This window comes from Camelus bactrianus, chromosome 17 (genome assembly GCF_048773025.1).
Source record: "Camelus bactrianus isolate YW-2024 breed Bactrian camel chromosome 17, ASM4877302v1, whole genome shotgun sequence".
NCBI classification, from domain to species: Eukaryota; Metazoa; Chordata; class Mammalia; order Artiodactyla; family Camelidae; genus Camelus; species Camelus bactrianus.
Genome location: NC_133555.1, coordinates 59,970,805 through 59,984,131, shown reverse-complemented (window position 1 = coordinate 59,984,131; position 13,327 = coordinate 59,970,805). Strand labels below are relative to the sequence as shown.

Genomic DNA, 13,327 nt, shown 5'->3' with positions numbered 1-13,327 from the left:
ATCTTCCAGATTGTTCTATATTTATACAAATAGAGCTCCACTATCTATTTACTAGCAATCTAGTATTCTAGTATGTGTGCATGCAAAATATATATTACCAAATTACATAAATGAGCATTAAGTGGTTTCCAATCTTTTGCCATTAGAAGTGAAGCCTCAGTGAAACTCTTGTATGTATGTACATACACATATATATGATTTTGCACACATATATATTTCCTAAAAGTGAACACACTAAATCAAAGTGTCCATGCACTTATTCTATCTAATGTGGGCCAGGCATCAGTATTCTCTAGAAATCACTTTTTATACTTAAAGCATTGCTGAATGAAAGTGAAAAGCATGCACATCAGAAATAGGCCAGAGAATATACATGTATAATATATTATATATATATTTTCTTTACAAGGAAAGCTACATCTTTTTAAATAGTGAGCCCAATACTTTCATAACATTACCAAGAATGTTAGCTGGGGCAGGCAATAATGAAGTGATTATTTTGCCAAGTTGACCAAGGCTTGTGCAAGCAAGGAACGATCATCATTTTTAGTGTCAACAATTCTCTTTCTCAAATGATTTATCTCTGTTTTCATCTTCTCACATTTCTTTCTAAATCCTTAAGTACACAGATCTTCTTGGACCTAAAAAAAAAAAGTGAGGAAGGAAGTAAAACTTTTTAAATCCCCCATTTTTTTCAAGGATTACATTTTGTCAAACTTTAAAACTTTGTCAGACTATCTTTGTTTTATTCCTAAAATTGTTCTCTCTTAATCATGAAAGGAGACTCTTGTAACAAGGAATATTTCCTGGTTTGGACCTAAATATTAAGAGAAAGTGTAGTTTACAGCCTTAATAATATTCATATACCTTAGGGTTTTGCCAGGAGGCTAAGCCTGGCATGAGGACAAATGTAATATTTTCCAGTCAAAAAATGCAAATGAGAGGAAGCCTTGGTCTGACAGCACTAATTCTCAGTTCCACTCAGGATGGTACTGTCACCCATATTATAGAAATCTGTTATAAACACATGGTCCACAAATTATAGAAATCTCTTATAAATCATGTTCAGATGAACAATGAGAGAAATCCCTCCAAGCCACATGATATCTTGGGGATATATACAAACCTGGAGGCAATGCAGCAAGAGTAAAAGCTGCCACTTCCCTGTATTTTTAATTCTGGACATTTCTGGTAGTTTTATTTCAGCAGAGACCTACCTCAGGGCCTTGGGCTGAGCAGGGCTCCTGGTAATATGTAGTGAACTTGGTAAACAATACTATTTGTTGTTCATATTAAACACACATATTTGGAATATCTGTTCAATCAAGCCCTGTGAGATCATTTTAAATTTCTCTAAGTGGCTATTCAACCTTATTTATATTCTCTGAGGGCTTGGAGTAGGGGGGGCATTCTCATCCTGAACACTCCAAAGTCTACTTACAGAGACGAATTTAAAGGTTTTGGAAGGATTCAAAGGCTTCAGGGTTTTAATAAATCACAAGCAGTAGATGCACTTCTGATCTCTGCATGATCTTGCTGTAACCTTCACCCATCCCTTCCTGAGGTACCAGGGCAAATCTATGAAGCTCTACTACTGCCACAGCCTGATTCACCTTCAGCTGATGCTCCAATATCTTGTTTGGCTCTCTCAGCAGGTTTTCTCTTTCCCTCACCAGCTTCTCCATCATCTGGACTATGTGTTTCTGAAGACTTCTCTTCTGAGCCTCCACCTGCTGCTGCTGCTCCTGCAGTTTCTGTTTCAGCAGCTCCTGTTCCTTATCAGTTCTCTCATTCCTGGTCCACTCCTCTGCCCCAGGGAGGCATTAGAGAGGGAAATAATAGGCAACGATTGACCTCCACCCTCTTGAGCTCAGAGGCCAAAACAAATTGAAGAGAGGGGTAGGAAATCTCCGAAGTCTTCCCCCCCACCCCGTGTCCATACCATCAAGACCACACTTCAGAATGTGAGAGAAAAGGCTCTGTCTGTCTGGCATCCAATCACAGTTCCCTTTGCTGTTTCCAGACGCAGCAGGTTTGTTCCACAGAAAGGAAGGAAGCTCCTGTATTGGGAAGGTTTTGCTCTCACACCTGTCAGAGGGCACTGCAAGAACCTACCCATCCCACTGTGAGACCAGCCCTACCCTCTACCTGCTATGGGCTTCTCCCCATCAGTGAGGGCTTTATCTGCCTGCAGGATTTCTCTATTGCCACCTGGGACTGCAGAAATCTCTGGAGGAACTCATTTCCCTGAGGAACCAAGGAGGAGCACAGAAATTAGATTTTGAATAAGTAAATTAGTGCTGCAAAGACAACTAATTCCATGTAACTTTTGCTTCATATTTAAAGTTCCATAGTGGTTCCTTACAATGAGTCCAAGCTCCTTAGACTGACCTGTCTCCCTCCAGTCACTTGCCCAGTGCTACTTCCTTCTCCCCACTCTAGATTCCAGCCAGTCAGTACCATGTTCAGTTCTACAAATCCAAATCTCTGGTGCTTGTACATATCTGTTTTCCCAGTGTGAAATAGTGCCTCTAAATTGTGCTGCTGTTCTCCTCTGCCACTAGCTGGTTATAACTTTAGACAACTTATTTTAACCTGCCTATGCTTCTCAGTTCAGATCTTTAAAATGTTGATAATGTAGATGCTTCTTAATGTTATTTGAAAGATTAAACTAAAGAGTCTAGGGAACGAGTTTAACATTTTGGCTATAGGAAACAACTGTTCAATATATATTAGTTGCATTAGTATTGTTGATTTTTAATTATGATGATGATGATGATGATGATGATGATGATGATGATGATGATGATGATGATGTTTGTTTCTAACACCTAAGTAGCTCTTTCCTGAGTGTTATAACTTGTCTATGTAGTTGACTTCCTGTCTCAATTGTGATCATCCTTGTGTACAAAGACTGACTTGTAAATTGTCAGTGGTCAACACGTCAAATATGTTGTTGAGTAAAAAAAAAATGAATAATTTATGTTCTGTCTCTGGATTTAAGAAATCTGTACTCACGGTTGGGAGTTGACATTTGTACTCTCTTCAGGAATAAATAGCATGCAGTGAACCTTAAGAGCCAAAGCTGTTTGAATGGCCCCATACTCTCTCTTTATGCATGCATGGAGCTGTTCTCTCAGATTTTCAGTATAGCCCTTTGACTATTCTGTAGGTTCCCCATGTTTCCCTTATTCCTCACCTTCACTCCTTTCATGGGCACTTGGTGATATTCCTTTTCAATAATTTCCTTTGCTTTCCTGTAGAGTTCATGACCTCCAGGAACAGAGAAAGTTCCTGCTGGGATACTTTTTATTAGTGTCTTTGAAAGCTGATCAAGTTTAGTCTGGCAATATTTGATTGATGTCTCTTCATTCTGCATCAAGAAATCATCTTTCTTATTCTTTATGATTTCCTAGAGGGAAGAAAGATAGAGGGCTGTCACCAGAAGTAAGGAACAGAGGAAGTAAATTTCCAAAGGATCTGGTAGAAGAATTGGTCTAACAGTGTTCCTCATGAGAAAAGTATTCTGTTGGAGGACATGTAATAAAACAGCAGTCACAAGATTTGATTTATTCACAGCTCTGAAAACTCTGGAAGACCATGGGGAAGTTCCCTAACCTCCTTTGGGTATTTCATCTGAGCTGTTGGAGTTGCATTACCTAATCTCTCTGCTTCCTTGAAGCTGCCACATTCAGTGATTCTGTCTGTATTCAATGATAGATACAACAAGGAGCAACCTAAGCTGAAAGTGGCCTGAGATGTGGATCTGAAAAGAGCAATTTTGGTTCCCAGCCATAGGAGTGTGTTCACAGAAAAAGAAGCCAGCTAAAGAATGTCTTGGGTGTTCTGGACAGGCTTGGAATCCACAGAAGTATTTATTTCAAGAGGATATCTATACTGATTTTTCATTGAAGGTCAAAGGGAGTTCCAGATAAACTGCCTGAGTTCTGGCAGTCAAAAAAGAAGGAAATGTAGTCCTTTGAAACTCTGTCCCTCATGAGAACATGGACTACTTTATCCTTGAGTGAGAGATGAGCCATGGGACTGGTAACAACACTTCTAGGCTTCATTCTTCAAGGGGAGGCGACAAAAGGTAAATACTAAGACAGATTACCACAAGGTTACTCTGGAACTCCTGCTTGTCTTCCTTGAAGGAGTGCTCCATGAAGACTGCAGGGGCTTCCCTCTCACAGGCAGCGTGTGCCTCCAGCAGCTCCTGCAGCATGTCTGTGGGGAAGCTCACTCGCTGGGCTATCTGCTCGCTGTAGTGGTTGTCTGCCTTCTGAATGGCAGCTGAGTTCTCCAGCTGGGCCAGAGTTGTCACTGCGTTATCCAAGCGAGGTACTGCTCCGCTATTGATAGTATCCACATAGGTCACAACCAGAGTCCTCAGCCCTGAAGAAGCCAGGAAATTTAGGGGCTAAATATCAAGTTATCAGTCAATGGCTCCAGGATTCTGAGACTATGCTTCTAGGGTCATATACACATGCACACACACAAACACACACATGCACCCCTACCTCCCACTACTATTATCACCTTCATTTTCCTACTGACTCTTCATTTTTATGGTTTTCCAGGCCACAGGACTAAAAAAGTTAATATCTACTTCTATCTAACATACTAGGGGCTACCTGGAAAATACAGTTCCCCATTTTAAAAATTGAAAGCAATATAGATTACATAGATAGACAGATGAGGCAAAGTGTACCATGTTTAATTTATTCCTAATTCTGAGGCTTTGAATGGATTTTCAGTGATTTATGGGCTAATATTTATTTTTGGACCACTCTAAATTCTCAAAATATCTTTTGAATTCTCCTTGTGAGAAACACTTATTGTATAGGACTTTCTTTGAAAACATGCAGTATTCTGTTTTTACACCAAAAGAGTGATTATATTCTAAGTGGAGAATGTTTTCAGATAAGTGGGAGCCACCGATATCATTGACAAAAATTGAAATTTGAGGAAGGAATTTGTAAATCCCCCAAAGTGAGATAATTATAAAGTATACAGATTTATTCATGGAGAATAAATGTCTTTAAAATCAGAATTCTTTATAGAATCAAACAAAAATACTAGAAAGCACATTATATAAAATATTCAACATATACCAGTCCCCATGGAAATGGGAAAAAGAGACTCACATTTCCCAGTGACCATGATTCCTTCTGTGAGGGTCTTGGTCCTTGCATCAATGAAGGTGTAAGAACAGAAATTTTTTGTTTGCTCCTGGAACTTAGGATCCAATTGGTCTTCAGATACCATCCCAATATTGGCTAGAATTTTTTTTTCCTATGTTGGCCAGTCAAAGACAAAACACTTCCATCTTGGAAATAAATGCCTGATGCAGTCTCTGGGTAGATTGGATGTTTGGGCTTTGGGATTCTTCCCTGAGGGACAGAAAAACAGGGATTAGAGTGTGTAGAGTCTTGAGGCGAGGGGGTTACAGGTGTTCATGGCAGGGATTTGTGTGTCTTTGCCATTTCTACACACAGAACTCTTTTAACATAGACATTCAATACTTCTTTGCACATCAGACTTATACCAATGATATAACTGCAGAGAAATTTAGGGAGACATCTGATCCAGTAAAGGAAACCTATGGCTGGTCTCTCCAGACATGCACATAGTAGAGTGGTTGTCTATGATGTGTTTGCTTAACTAGCAGCTAAAAGAATGAAAGGTCACATGAAACTTTCTGCTCAACTCAACCTTATGTAGGAATTGAGCTGTGGAACCAAAAAGGAGAGCTACAAACAAGGGATCATGGACAGTAATTGGAATATTAGGAATGACATCATCATTATTTAAGAAAAACTGTTTTGATGCTAAAAATAATTGATGCAGTGTTATCTATTTTTTAGTAAAACCTCTGAAGTATAAATGTACCTGAAATGAAATTTTAAGGTATCACCAATAATCTATAAACTCTTTGAGGTAAATGATTATATCTGGTCCTCTCCTGCCAGCCAATTTCTTAATAGCTGTTTTGAGAAATCATAAATAGAAACGTGAAAAGAAGAATGAATAAATTGGGATTGATATTTCTCTCAAGGTTTCAATAGACACACATCCTTGGAAATGTAACCCATGAAAATAATTTATTACCTTGTAATTAATTCATGGGTAAACATGTGAGAATTAGGAGAAAGCTATGATGTGGAAGGTAAAATGTATGTTCTAATAATTGTCAGTATTAATGAAAAGGCATAGATTGTAAAGACAGTCACTTCCTCAGGTTTATTTAGAACATACAATCATTTTGTAGATGATATAATTATACAGGATTAGAAAGTTTTATATCCCTCTTTGAAAAGAATAATATGTGAAATCTACATTTTGTTCTTTAGATAAGCTTTTCACTGCAGTTTCATGTCTAACAATTAGCTGATAAGTTGTTTTCTTCAACAGAGACAAATTGAAGGAATAGGAAACACAGTGTCCAGTCTTTAGAATGTTTCAGCACCCATTTAATTCTGGATGCTAAATTTAAAGATGTATAAAAAACAAATTGGTTTTGAGTAATTTCACTTTACTCTTCTTGAGTAAACTTCAACTGTAGCCCCTAGATCTTTGCAACCCACTTTCCAGCCACCATTTCCACAGACTTTGATTTAGTCTCAAATACAAATGCAATCACAGAGATGAGGGATATTGTTTAGTAGATCCCACACTCTATTGGACCGTACACTGCCCAGGCCATACTCTGATACCTGGAATCAGCTTCAGGGCATTCTCCAAGTACTCATCTTCTGTGATAGGCTGACCACATAACTGCAGCTCCAGGGTGAAATCCCATAGAGTCCAGATAAAGTCTGGAAAGAAATTCACAAATTCTGTGGAATCTTCTACTCTATCAGGTGTTTGAGAGGACTTTGCCCTGATGTTTTGCAAGCTCTGTCACATAACTAATATTTGGTTAGGGAAAAGAAACTCACTACCAACAATTCCCACATTTCTCTAGTATAAAAATATTATAAACACACTCTTTTGCCATGGGTCCCCTCTGCTCCACCCAAGAAAACTAAATGACAGGAAAGGAGAGACTTACTCTATCCTCATCCAATGAATTCAGTGAAACATGGTGGTTCAGGACCTGGAAGGATACTGCAGATGCTCCAGGGCCTGGTGGTTGATGGTGCTCATGCTGTTCTAGACAAAGCTACTGCAGAGTACCACGGCCAGGGCAAAGATCCATGAATCCTTCTTAGACTCATCCTAGAAAGCACATTAGAACAAGAGAGTTAGAAGTTTATCCCTACATTAGAAATTCATCTGTACACTTCTTCAATCATGGTTTCATTTATTATTTCAGCTAACATACTCACCATGCAAAGAAATTGAAGACAGATGTAAATGCAGATATCAACTTTGACAATTACAGAGACATTTCTTGTGTTTGCAAATTTTTCATATATAAAAGGATTCTAATGTTCACAGTACTTTCTTTTTCCTCAATTGGATAAAGTAAAATAACATATACAGAAAAACTAATACAGTACCTGTTGTGTAATTAGGAATTCAGTGATGAGTGTGGGCACTTATTCATTCTACATATATTTATTAATCAGAGTCCATATAAAATACACCATAGTTGGCATAACTGTGTATTTAAATTATATCCAATCAATAAATAATTGCAGGAAGCTACTAAATATCCCCCACTGTTCTTAGATTTTAAAAAAGCAATGCTAAAAATGAAAATTATTTCTTTCAACATGACTATTTCAAAGCAGTGGACAAACATCCATAACAGTATTGCAACAAAGATAGAAGTATCTGTAAAAGGCTTACTCTCAGTAATGTATATAAGCAGTGAAACCTATAGCTATAACACTAAACTAAAATTTAGAAGTCTATCAAGAAAGAACAGAGCTATGAAATTTGGAGAAAGAATTTATAATCTGAAAGCTTCCTCAAAGTCTTGAGCTGAATATTAAATAACTGGTAAATGTGGAACTGAAGAAATGAAGGTGATCCCATAGACAGGAAAACCCAGAGAAACAAAATTAAAGATGGGAGAAGACAGGGGTCTTGTAGTTAGAGTCATTTCAGGGCAGAGGGCAAGTGGAGAAGATAAGGTGAGCTTTCATGCAGCCTAATCAAGGGCCTTAAAGCCCAGGCTAATTTGTATAAATCATAGCATTGTCTAAATAATGGCATAAACTGGAAATTTTTTTTTATTATAAATGGCATGTAAAGTTTCTCCAAGTGCAAATGCAAAAACTGTGGTTTATGTTGAGAATATTCTAAATGGGAGTTTGGGGGGATAAGAGTCTATTCATTACTTTCTTTCCCCAAAACCCACTTTTTAAAAATAATCAATTAGGATAAGAAACAGTAGCAGTTATGACAAACAATTATTTCAACAAGAAGATTATATCATTATTTGATATATGGCTTTAAAAATAAGCACACACTTTCTAACTCCCATTTAGGAAAAAAAAAGAGAGCTATAAAAATGTAGGTATTATTTCCAAATAAATCTCAAAAGGGGGAAAGGAGGGATAGTTCATTTCACCCATTAGCAGAAAGCTAAAACACCAAAAATCCATTTTAAAATGTTTCTTGTAGGACAAAAACTTACTTTTATAGAACTTGCACATTCAGAGGTGTCTCACAGATTTCCAGAACACTCTGTGAGTAGTTGATGAACTACATCATGGAAAATGTAAACCCGTCCCTTAAATCCAACCCTCAAATACATTCTTCACCTTGTAGCTAAGAAGGTGAATCAGAAATTTTTCCTCACTCACAGATTGATACTTCTCCTCTTTCTTAGTTATGCTTAACTGTAAGCTCTCAAAACCAGTCAGGTGCTGCCTGGATTGCCTTTCAAAACTGAAGGACTTATTCCCCCAGCTGTTGGGAGTGCTGGTGGAAGACAGTCTTCAGGTGTCAGCCCTCTTAATTAGAAAGGCTTCTGGAGCAGCTCTTCAAAAATGTATCAGCACCCCTGTCCCAAACTCAGGATAACTCAAAAAAGCCATTCCAGCCATGGAGCTCCCATGAAATTCCCAGAAATTGGGGATTGCTATGCAATGTAATTTCTACTTCCATCCAGCCTGCTTCTTTCCCAATTACATGGTACTAAATCTGACTGCAGATAATGTGGTCTTATCAATTGAACTAAAGACCCTTCTAGGGCAGGACCTTTACTTTGGTCACTGATATCTACAATTCTAAATCCAAAGGCCTGTAACTCAGCTGTTCAATAATGACTTACTAAATGTAATCAAGTCATCCACACAGTGCCAAGAAATAAAATTTATCTAAGACACCATGATATCTTACCTAGAAGTGAGATTCAAACAAATTATAGTTTGCCTTATTTACTATAATTGATTTCTAGATTTTACAGATTAAAGCAGTAAAATTTCTAGGACCATGGAAAGATAAGGGGAAAATCCAGGAAAAAAGTATTTAACTGTGAATTTCTGCTTTACGATTCACTTATCCCCCAGGCACTAAGTGTCCAGAAGGACCACCAGAGTACGATTTGGCTTGCGTGGGTGAGGCACACACCACATCCAGATGCCCTTGGTTTCAGATTGCACTGTAGAGCCTAGAGGAAAGCCTGTGAGGAGAGGGGAGAAAGCAGCATTCAGTTAGAGCAGATAATCTGAACAACCAAGGGGCTACAGAGTCAGATCTATTGGAATGTCAGTATCCCAGCATACGAGTTGGTGCTTTCTCCATTTCTTCAAGAATGTCCTACTTTGTGTGTCATCTGTTTCAAGGAGGAAGGACTATTAATTGTGATAAAGATACCAAGCAAGGGCTCAACATAGAGGCAAAGGGGAATCCATGAATCAGACAAAATGGAAGTCATTGATAACCATAAAAAGAGTATCTTGAAAGAACGGTGAGGTTCAAAGCCAGAGAGAAATGGACTGAAGACAGAAATGGCAAGAGAAAAAGGTGGAAAAAAAATCAAGATTATATTTTTTGTCAGAGAAATTTTTCAAAAGTGGGGAGAGGTGTTAGCCACAGTAGTATATGACATACAGGAAATATTTTTAAGATTATAGACATTTGAACACATTTATATGTAGATGAGAATAGTCCATAAAAACGCAAAATGTGTTTCAAGAGCGAGTAGACACAATTGCAAGAGTCCAGTGTTTAAGCATGTAAAATAAGGTAGGATTGTGAGAATTGGTAGGAGAAATTTTGCTTTACAGGAATAAAACATACAATATGATAATGAATTACAGTAAGACAGTGGTTTAGCAGTGAGAAATAGGAGTGGAAAGTTGATTTGTTAAGAGAAGTTTGGTTCTCCCTACACATGATCAGGACAAAAATTAAGAAGCTGAGGTATTAGCTAAAATGAAGCAATTAGTCCTTGACCCAGTACAACACTCACCATGATTCTGACCTGCAAGATGGCTCATCAAGTAGGATTTGCCTGTATGATTGGTCCTACGATGGCCACCACCAGCACTGGCAAAGAAATCTCACCAAGAATCTGCAGAGATTTTTGGTTCACTGAAAGAACATTGACACTTTCCAGCAGACAAATGGGGTCCATCATTTTGGGTCTGGATGCCATGGCAACCTGCCAACCTAGAAGAGCTTCTTAGTGGAAATCAGATTATAAAGTCATTCTCTAACTCAGACTTATACAAAGCATCTATCAACATAGGATAAGGTAAGTAAGAGTTCTGTGCTTTCCATTAGACAAAATGTAACCTAGAATTAGCATACTGTAGAGGTTTTCCCCCATCATTCCCTCAAGTCTTTCATGGTATTGGTAGTGAAATAATATAATATCACTCTCCAAACTGTTATTTCAAAATAATAATATACTTAAAGTTATTGTTATGATGCACTGAAGGCCTACAATATACCAAGCCCTTTGATAATAACTTACATATCCAGCTAAACTGATATTCACAAGAGACTGAAAGTTAGAAATTAATATAACTACTTTGGAAATGAGGTAAGTGGTTCTCACAAAGGCTGAGTGAATGTCATTGAGAAAGGATTGAAAATCTACATACTTGAGCAAAATGACAGACTAGCAAACTCTAAGCTCTTGTTTCCCCACGGAGATATAAACAACAACCAAAATACTGGCTAGAATAACCTTACAGTAGTTCCATAAAACACTCAAAGGTCCAAAGCAACCAACCAAATACCAAATCAAGAAACAGCCTCATTCAAAATGGTAGGAAATTCTGTGGTTTTTCTGTTGACCTCGGTCCCCATTGTGGTAAGGTCTTTAAGGAAGTGGCAAATCATTTCCCAATTCCCTCCCCTGATTCAGAGAGAGGGAATTTTATAATGTTCTAACCTGTCAGGGCTGCCTCTTCAGGTCTCTGTTTCACCTCACATGAAACTCAGGGAAGGGTGGCAGAGGGGTAGGTGGTGGTAAAACTTGGATATCAGTTGGAAAGAAGCAGCAGGTATTTCTCAAGGAAAAATGTGGAGAGACAGCTCCACAGATGCCTAGAGCAATAGGTTACCAGTGAATATATAAAATAGACTATCTAAGGCATCAGTTGAATTTCCAATTCCCTTTTTCAAAATAAACAGAGCAGAGCAGACTGCATTTACAATGTTCTGACATCTCATGGGCTGCCTGAAGGACTGTTATCTTTTCCCTTATTTGGATCTTAGGCAGGGAGAAGCAGTGGGCATTGCTTGGGAAAGCTGCAGGGAGAATGACCTGCAGACACCTATGACAAGATATTATGGGTGTGTGATATTGAGATGTATAATAAGAAATACAAATTTGATCATTGTCCTTATTCCTGGTATATAGCTCTTAAAACCCTATGTGATGAGAGAGATGAAATTATTTTTCTTGAAACTTTTGGTCTTTTGTCCTCAATTCCTAAAATAGCTCCAGACTGATAAAGATGAAAGGAGAGTCTTTTGTTATTTATAACAAGCACCTTTCAACAACAACTGAGTTTATGTTAATGAGGTGATTTTTTAAAGCCCCTAGATCACTACAATGGAGTTGGTTCCTAGAGGAAACAATGTTATTAGAAAGTTGCAACATTTAGCCTGATGCTCCAACCACTGGTGAGCAGAGAAGAGTTGAAAGTTGAGTTAATCAACAATGACCAATAGTTTACTCAACCATGTCTACCTAAGAAGTCCTCCATTAAAAAAATAAATAAAACCTAACTGAAATGGTTCAGAGAGTTTCTGGCTTGATGAATATGTGGATGTTGTTAGAAGGTGGCACATCCAAAGGGGTCATGGAAGCTCCACATGCTTTCTTGATATCTTTCCCTTTGCATCTCCTATTTTGCTGTTTATAGGCTGTATCCTTTTTTAAAATAAACCAGTAATCTAGTAAGCAAATTATCCTTCCTGAGTTCTTAAGCCATCCTAGCAAATCATTGAACCTGGGGAAGAGATGGGAAACCCCAATGTACAGCCAGTTAGTCAGAAGCACAGGTGACAACCTGGATTTGTAATTGCATCTGAACTGAGGAGAAGTCTTGTGGGACTGAGCCCTTAATCTGTAGGGTATAAAGAAACTCTTGGAAGTTAGTGTCAGAATTGCTTATTGTGAAAAAATGCTCATGTATGTGGTGACCAGAAATAAGTATAGAGAATAGAAAGTTGAGAAGAGAAACTGAATTTTTCTTTTTCTTTTCAGGGTGGAGACACACAATAGACAATCAAAAGTTCAAAGGAGACATCCTTTGGGAAATTAATATACTTAAAAGGAGCACATATATGGAAAAACTGAAAAAGCAAAACACAGGCCCAGGGAAGATGCATGCTCAAAAAAGCCTAAAAAGACTTTACAACTTCTCTTAAGCTTAATCCCATGTTTCAAAATCAAGAGCCAGCTTAGGAAAAGACTCCCTTGTCAAAAGGCCAGTATGCAAAGAATGGGAAAGGTGACTGCTTTCATAAATGCTCAATTTTCAGGGGGTGGGAGGGTAATAACTCAGTAGTAGAGCATGTACTTAACATGTCCAAGATCCTGGGTTAAATACTGAGTACCTTCATTTAAAATAAATAAATAGATAAATAAATATCCAATTTTTCAACAACAACAACAAAAATCACAAGGCATACAAAATAAATGAAAATATGGCCCTTCCAAAGGAAGAATATAAAGTGGTAAAAATAAAAAACAAAACTCTGAGGAAACATGTGCATTAGATGTTTTAGGCAAAGACTTTAAAATAACTTTTTAAAAATATGCTTAAAAAGCTAAAGGAAAACTCAGAAAAATAACTAAATAAAATCAGCAAAACAATATATGAACAAAATTAGAAAATGAACAAGGAGATAAAAATAATTAAAAAAGGAACCAAACTGAAATTCTGAGGCTGGAAAATACAATGAA

The 13,327-nt window shown here is 37.7% G+C and overlaps 1 pseudogene; it reads right to left on the bottom strand.

Annotated features, from left to right (window-relative positions):
• Positions 1–414: 414 nt before the first annotated feature.
• LOC141573699 (guanylate-binding protein 6-like) lies at positions 415–10,558 on the bottom strand (annotated as a pseudogene).
• Between the last annotated feature and the right edge of the window lie 2,769 nt (positions 10,559–13,327).